General features: G+C 46.6%; 1 pseudogene; it reads right to left on the bottom strand.

Annotated features, from left to right (window-relative positions):
- Window positions 1–5,850: 5,850 nt before the first annotated feature.
- Window positions 5,851–7,881, bottom strand: LOC114923579 (annotated as a pseudogene).
- Window positions 7,882–8,194: the final 313 nt, after the last annotated feature.

Genomic DNA, 8,194 nt, shown 5'->3' with positions numbered 1-8,194 from the left:
GAGGGGGTCCTGGGGGCTCTCTAAGCTTGGTGTTTTTTCTTGAAGAGCTTTCATTCCCAAACTAGAGAACATCATCAGTGTTAGAAGAAAGGGGAGGGTCATTCTCCTCCTTCTTCTCCTCATCTCCACAAACCTCACTCCCTTCTAGCACTGATGAGTTTCCCTAGTTGGGTCCTGAAACGTCTGGAAGAAAGCCACCAAGATCTGAAAACAACAAGGACCCCACAGTCCTCCTCCTCCTCCTCCTCCTCCTCCTCCTCTTCTTCTTCTTCTTCTTCTTCTTCTTCTTCTTCTTCTTCTTCTTCTTCTTCTTCTTCTTCTTCTTCTTCTTCTTCTTCTTCTTCTTCTTCTTCTTCTTCTTCTTTTCTATTCCTATGTTCTGTTCTGTTCTATTCTATGCTATGCTATTCTATTCTCTTCTGTTCTGTTATAATAATAATAATAATAATAATAATAATAATAATAATAATAATAATAATAATAATAATAATAATAATAATAATAATAATAATAATAATAATAAAGTTGGAAGGGACCTTGCAGGTCATCTAGTACAATCCCCTGCTCAGGCAGGAAACCCTATACCATTTCGGACAAATGGCTGTCCAGTCTTTTCTTAAAAACTTCCAGTGTTGGAGCATTCACCACTTCTGGAGGCAGATTGTTCCACTGGTTAATTGTTCTGACTGTCAGGAAGTTTCTCCTTCTGTTCTATTCTACATTCCATTCTATTCCCGATTTCTGTTGATTCCATTCCATAACGCTCTACTCTACTCTACTCTACTCTACTCTACTCTACTCTACTCTACTCTACTCTACTCTACTCTACTCTACTCTACTCTACTCTACTCTACTCTACTCTACTCTACTCTACTCCACTCCACTCCACTCCACTCCACTCCACTCTACTCTACTCTACTCTACTCTACTCTACTCTACTCTACTCTACTCTACTCTACTCTATTCCACGCTACTCTATGCTACTCCATAATCCATTCCATATTCCTTATATTCAATATTGCATATTCCATGTTCCATATCCTACTCCATTTCATGCCATTCCATTCCATTCCTTTTCCTATCCCATCCCATCCCATCCCATCCCATCCCATCCCATCCCATCCCATCCTATCCTATCCTATCCTATCCTATCCTACGCTATCCTATCCTATCCTACCCTATCCTATCCTATTATTTATATTTTCTATTCTGTCCTGTCCTGTCCCATCCCATCCCATCCCACTCCACTCCACTGCATTCTGTTCTGTTCTATATTCCATATTCCCTTCCTTTTCATTTTTCAATTTTTGCTTCCTCCTTAGTTTGACAGATGACCCATTTGTCCCCCAGCCCAGGGGTTTCCCACCAGAGCTGGGGGGTGCCACCACAATTGCTTGCTCCTCTTCGTGTTCCCCCCCATCACTTTTCTTCTTGGATGGTGCCCTTCCTGCCCCATTGACAGCCACTCGGCCAGGGAGGGGCCAACGAAACACTTCTCAGGAAGCCTCTTTGTGGCAAGGTGACCACAATCCATCAATGCACAAGAGAGTTGCACCACCTGATGCCACCAGTTCCTTGTAAGTTGGACACCAGGATGGGCGGTGAAATCCTTAACGGTCGCACCCAGCATTACAGTTGGATGTATCCGTCACTTTAGGGTCCCTGTTTTTATTCCCGGGAAGGTCTAAGGAAGCTCTGGCGATTATTCCCATGTCCTGGTATTTTGTAATTAATTAATAAATAGATAAAAATGCCAGAGATGTGATTATTGATGCACTCTAGAAGTTGGAAGACACACCTGGTGTTTAAGGAGCTCTCCAGCAGTGGCCAATATTTGCAGAAGGAGGTGCCCAAAAGGATGCAAAAGAAGACAGAAAAATAAACAATGAATATTCACGTCGGTCTGTTTGGGGAGAACAAATGTGTATGTCAGCCCCCTGCGGTTACCCCACAAATACACATTGTCCCCACTTGCAAATCTTGTCATTCGTTCAAGGTATAGGGCAGACATGTCAAACACAAGGCCCGGGGGTCGGATGCGGCCCGCAAAGTGGTTTCATGGGGCCCGTGAAGCCATCCTGGAAACAGTGAGGGAACGGCCCCCGCTGCCTTGGCCCTGGCCCAGGCCGGTCAGGAGCCAATGTACAATTTTGTGGTGGCCATCTATGCTGAAACTCATTCAGTCTTAGCTCCACAAGGCCATCTGGAAACAGCGAGGAACCAGCCCCTGCCGCATCGGCCCCGGCCCCTGGGTGCATGCTGGGGAGGGGTCCCCCTTTGTGAGGAATGAAGAAATGGACCATCGCCTAGAAGTGGCCAGCAAATGGCCCTGGCCTACTTCACCTATCCGGCTTGATGGGCTTGGCCCTGGTCCCACCCCCTTCTACCAGAGACCCCCAGATCTGTCCCACTCCTGCCCAGACCCCCACAGGCACCCTTGATGCAAATAATGTAGAGCTGGCCCCGCCCACCCAGTAGGCCACCCCCACTCCATCCACCCCCACCCAGTAGGCCGCACACACCCTGGCCACACACCCCCACCCTCCCGAGGGCAACTGCAATGCTGATGTGGCCCTCAATGAAATTGAGTTTGACACCCCTGGTATAGGGTTTCCTGCTTGAGCAGTGGGCTCGACTAGAAGATCTCCAAAGTCCCTTCCAGTTTCTATTCTGTTCTATTCTGTTCTGTTCTGTTCTGTTCTGTTCTACATTCCATTCTATTCCCGATTCCTGTTGATTCCATTCCATAACGCTCTACTCTACTCTATTCTACTCTACCCTATTCCCTAATCCATTCCATATTCCTTATATTCAATATTGCATGTTCCATATTCCATATTCCACTCTATTCCATTCCATTCCATATCCTATCCTATCCTATCCTATCATTTTATTTATATTTTCTATTCTGTCCCATCCTGTCCCATCCCATCCCATCCCATTCCACTGTACTCCACTGCACTCCACTGCACTCCACTCCATTCCGTTCTATTCTATTCTGTCTTGTCTTGTCTTGTCCTGTCCTGTCCTGTCCTGTCCTGTCCGTTCCTGTTCCTGTCCTGTCCTGTCCTGTCCTGTCCTGTCCTGTCCGTTCCTGTCCCGTCCCGTCCCATCCCATCCCATCCCCTTCTATTCCATTCCATTCCATTCTATCCTGTCCTATCCTATCCTATCATTTTATTTATATTTTCTATTCTGTCCCATCCTGTCCCATCCCATCCCATTCCACTGTACTCCACTGCACTCCACTCCACTCCACTGGACTCCACTCCAATCCACACCACACCACACCACTCCACTCCACTCCACTCCACTCCATTCCATTCCATTCCATTCCATTCCATTCCATTCCATTCCATTCCATTCCATTCTATTCTATTCTATTCTATTCTATTCTATTCTATTCTGTCCTGTCCTGTCCTGTCCTGTCCTGTCCTGACCTATCCTATCCCATCCCATCCCATTCCATTCCATTCCATTCCATCCCATCCCCTTCTCTTCCATTCCGTTCCATTCCATTCCATTCCATATCCTATCCTATCCTATCCTATCCTATCCTATCCTATCCTATCCTATCCTATCCTATTCCTATTCCTATTCTATATTCTATTCTATTCTACATTTTTCTTTCTGCTTGGTTTGACCAGTGGCCCCCTCCTCCCCCAGCCCAGGGGTTTCCCACCAGAGCTGGAGCGGGGACACCCGAGGTGCTTGCTCCCCCCATCCTCCTAGTGCTCCCCCATCCCTTTCCTTCTTGGACGGTGCCCTTCCTGCCCCATTGGCAGCCACTCGGCCAGGGAGGGGCCAACGAAACACTTCTTAGGAAGCCTCTTTGTGGCAAGGTGACCACAATCCTGCAGAGCACAAGGGAGTTGCGCCACCTGATGCCACCAGTTCCTTGTAATTTGGACACCAGGATGGATGGTGAAATCCTTAACGGTTGCTCCCAGCATTACAGTTGGGTGTATCCGTCACTTTAGGGTCCCTGTTTTATTCCTGGGAAGGTCTAAGGAAACTCCGGCAATTATTCCCGTGTCCTGGTATTTTGTAACTAATTAATAAACAGATAAAAATGCCAGAGATGTTATTATTGATGCACTCTAGAAGTTGAAAGATACACCTATTGATTAAGGAGCTCTCCAGCGGTGGCCGATATTTGCAGAAGGAGGTGCCCAAAAGGATGCAAAATAAGACAGAAAAATAAATAGTGAATATTCACGTCGGTCTATTTGGGGAGAACAAATCTGTATGTCAGCCCTGTGAGGTTACCCCACAAATACACACTGTCCTCACTTGCAAATCATGTCATTCGTTCAAAGTACAGGGTCTCCTGCTTGAGCAGTGGGCTGGACTAGAAGACCTCCAAAGTCCCTTCCAGCTTCTATTCTATTCTATTCTATTCTATTCTATTCTATTCTATTCTATTCTATTCTATTCTATTCTGTATTCTGTTCTATTCTATTCTATTCTATTCTATTCTATTCTGTATTCCATTCTATTCCTGATTCCTGTTGATTCCATTCCATAACGCTCTACTCTACTCTGTTCCATAATCCATTCCATATTCCTTATATTCAATATTGCATATTGCATATTCCATATCCCACTCCATTCCATTCCATTCCATTCTATTCTATTCTGCCTTCTCTCTCTCTCTCTCTCTCCCTCCCTCCCTCCCTCTCTCTCTCTCTCTCTTAAAATTTGGAGGTACTTACCTCTTTCCGAGTGCCTGTTGAGCATAAGACTCAAAACTCCCTTTACTCTCTTTTCTCCAAATGGGCAACATCCGGAAAACCCACCCACAGACAAAAGGGGTCTGTCATCATGGAGTCCCTTTGTGGTTGCCAAATTGGTGAGAGAATAGTTTCGGGTCCGTTCTTTCTCCCAAGCTGGGAGAGAAACGGTGAGGGAAAATCAAGACCCAAGGCAAGCTGCTTATGAAAAGGAGGTTCCCTTTATTTCCCAGTTACAGCAACACGGCTGTTCTTGGGGGCAGCTAGCAAATTGTGTTTGTTGGTAAGAGAGTTTTTATATGTTTCTGAGTTCTTTGTTATTGATGTATGAATATCTGTTCTTTTCACAATACTCTAATTGCTGTTATAGATTTTCCTTTTGTTGTGTATGATGTTGTGGCTGCTCCTTGGGGCTAAGGGAAATGTAAGTATAGGAGTTTTTATTTTTATAATTTGGCCCTAGGCTGCGTAATCAGTTTCAGTCCTTAATGTAGTCAGCCTGTCTTTTCAGAGATTGCTTTGTTATGCAGTATTTTCTGAATGGGAATCCAGTTTTATGAATGGGCAACATTGTATCTTTTGAATGAAATATAGTTTCCCTAAATGATGTCTATGGGCTGTCATGGCGGAGGAAAGATGGCTTAGGTTTCCTACCTATCCTTAAGGGGATTATCTTTTCTTCTCTTTTGGGAGATCATCCATGGATTAATATTTTATTCTGGGGATTCCATTTACACTATTTTTTTCCTTTTGAGACGGAGCCATTTCTTTCAGTGGGCCCAAACTAGCCTTTTCATCAACCAAACAATAGGGCTGCCTTCCAAATTCCAAAGTTAAAGCTGAAAATTGTCCAGAAAGATGTAAATCTTGGTGGAAAAGGACCAGGTGAAAACTACGGTAAGTGGAGGGGCCTGTCTTTCCTCCTATGTAACAAAACAAAGCTTCTGTTGCACACCAAAGATTTTTATTGCTTGATTTGTTGATTCCCAATAAAATCATCCTATATCACTTGTACCCAATCGCTGATCCTTGCACCCAAGAGAAAGACTGCACCCTCCCCGAATAAATGGATTTTTTGCGTGTTGCACTTGGTCTCCTTCCTAGGGATGCCTTCTGGCTAGATGGCCAGGTGGTCCGAAGCTTCCTGGAGACCCAAGGGTGCTCCAGGTCCAAAGGAGGCCCCACAGAAGGAACGGCCTCCCCATTGGAGTTTAGCGACCTGCACCTGTGGAGACAACAATGGGGTGAGGGGTGGCGAGGTTAAAGTGGCAGCAAGTGAAATTTTTATTCGTTTTATTTATTTATTCATTTTTAATCCTTAGCCGAGAGGCCTCGTCTGTGACCTGAATGCTTTCGTTCGATACCACTAAAAAAGAAGAACGAGAAAACCAGGAAAAACGCAGCATGGCTGCATCAAGAACAATCACGACCTCGATGATTGAGCATCGTAGACATTTGGTCTATGTCTGGAACTATGTTGGTTCTCCAGCAGGCCCAGATAATGGCTGAGGTGCTACCGGGGTCATCTGAACCAGGGGTCCCAAAACTGTGGGCTGCAGCCGACTACCGGTCTGTAACCTATTCACAAGTGGGCCATGCACTTAAAGCCCCACTGATGCAAGCATCACAGGTGCTCATGGCCTCACTTGTTTGAGCCTCATGGGTGCTCCTGCTGCCACTCACGTGAGTATCGTGAACACTTGGGGTCCCACTCTCACAAGTGTCACGGGGGCTCCGGACCTCACTTGCGTGAGTATTGTGAGCACTCGGGGGCCTCACTCATGTGAGTGTTGTGGGTGTTTGCAACCTCACTCACGCGAATGCTTGGGGCCTCACTAACGCAAACGTCATGGCTACTCTCGGCTCCAGTCGCACGAGCAATGGGTGCTCATGCATGACTGTCCGTGCACATACTTGCCCCTCCCACAAACCACCCCCTTTCCCTCCCACTCCTTCCCCCCCCCAGCCACCAACCCAGAAGAGTTGGGGAGCTATGCTCTGATCCCCAAGTTCTCCACTCTTTCAGCCTCTTACCTTTCAGGGCCTCACAGTTGAACTGGCTGGAAACACCTTGGGACTTCAATCTGATGGTGACCCCCTTTAGGGTCTTCTGGTGGTGGGTCACAATGAACGTCTCGTACGTTCCCTTTCGTGCGGGTAGTATGAGAGGTCGTAAATGGACACTCTGTGACAGGTCTTTATGGAGAAGAAGGTGTCCTGGCCAAAGCTTTGGGCCTTCTCTTTGACCAAAGACGAGGAAGTGAACTGCCTGAAGCGGACAAGCTGTTTCGAGTGGACATTGAAAAGAATCCCATTTACCCCGCGGAAGACCTCATAGCATTTGCCCGTGATTTTCCTGGCCTGAACAAACCTGGTTAGGAGGAAGAAGAAGTCCTTGAAGGCAAAATGATTGTAAGAATATTTCGATTTCCCGGCATCGCGGATGGCATTGTTGAAATCACGGTACAGGCCCCCGCCCATTGTGTAAGCCACAACTGCAGTGCCGTAGATTGGTTTGATTTTGCTGACACTTTGGCCATGTTTGGCCCAGTACCCTCTGGCTGCATTCCAGATCGACATATATTTCATCGGGATGGGAAGGTATCCTGGCTTCTCCACCTTGAACTCCTTCTTGGGATGGCAGTTAATATACTGGTCATCCACGGAATTCTTGGACATGTCGAAGGGAATCTTTTTGAGACACGACACCTGTGCGATAAAAGAGAAGGTGGGGAAGGATATAAAGGAATGAAAAGAGGCCAATGCCGGGTGAAACCAGGCTGGCCCAGGTGCCTTCTTCAACCCCCAAAAGAGCACAGGGAGGACGGAGTACCTGTGGATTTTACTCTGCTCTTCGGTACCAACTCTAGGGGGCGCTGCTCATCTCCATTTCCAGGCCATTGAGCCCGTTCTGTCTGAAGACATTTCCATGGTCATGTGGGCAGCGTGAAGTCACAGAGTGCTCTTTCCTTCCCACCAAAGTGGTTTATTTACCTACTCGCATTTGCGTGCTTTCAAACTGCTCGGTTGTTAGGAGCTGAGGCGAGGACGGGAGCTCGCCCTCTCTTGTGGTGCTCGGATCTCGAACGAAATTGTTTACATTCCCACAAGTGCTCCCAATCCCCCTGAGCTTTACAGATATTCCCATAACATATAGAATTACAATGTGAAGAACAGTGGTGGGGTTCAAAGATGTGAGTAACCAGTTCTCTGTGGGGATGTCACTTCCGGAAGTACTTTCTGGGTCTGGGCAACTAAAAAATTAGCTACCAGTTCTGCCAAATCCCACCAGTGGCTAACAACAACAATAATAACAACATTAACAATAACCAGTGAAGCCATGTGGTCATTCCACGTGTCGTAGGAATCTCTGAAAAGCTCAGGAGGCCTCAAGTGGCCAAGACTCTCAGAGAGAGTACTAACAACCAGCGGACTGTGGGAAAAATATATCCTTTCCTTCC

Source organism: Protobothrops mucrosquamatus, unplaced genomic scaffold (assembly GCF_001527695.2).
Source record: "Protobothrops mucrosquamatus isolate PMUCROS unplaced genomic scaffold, P.Mucros_1.0 scaffold4506, whole genome shotgun sequence".
Classification (NCBI taxonomy): Eukaryota; Metazoa; Chordata; class Lepidosauria; order Squamata; family Viperidae; genus Protobothrops; species Protobothrops mucrosquamatus.
This window is presented reverse-complemented; position numbering and strand designations above follow the sequence as displayed.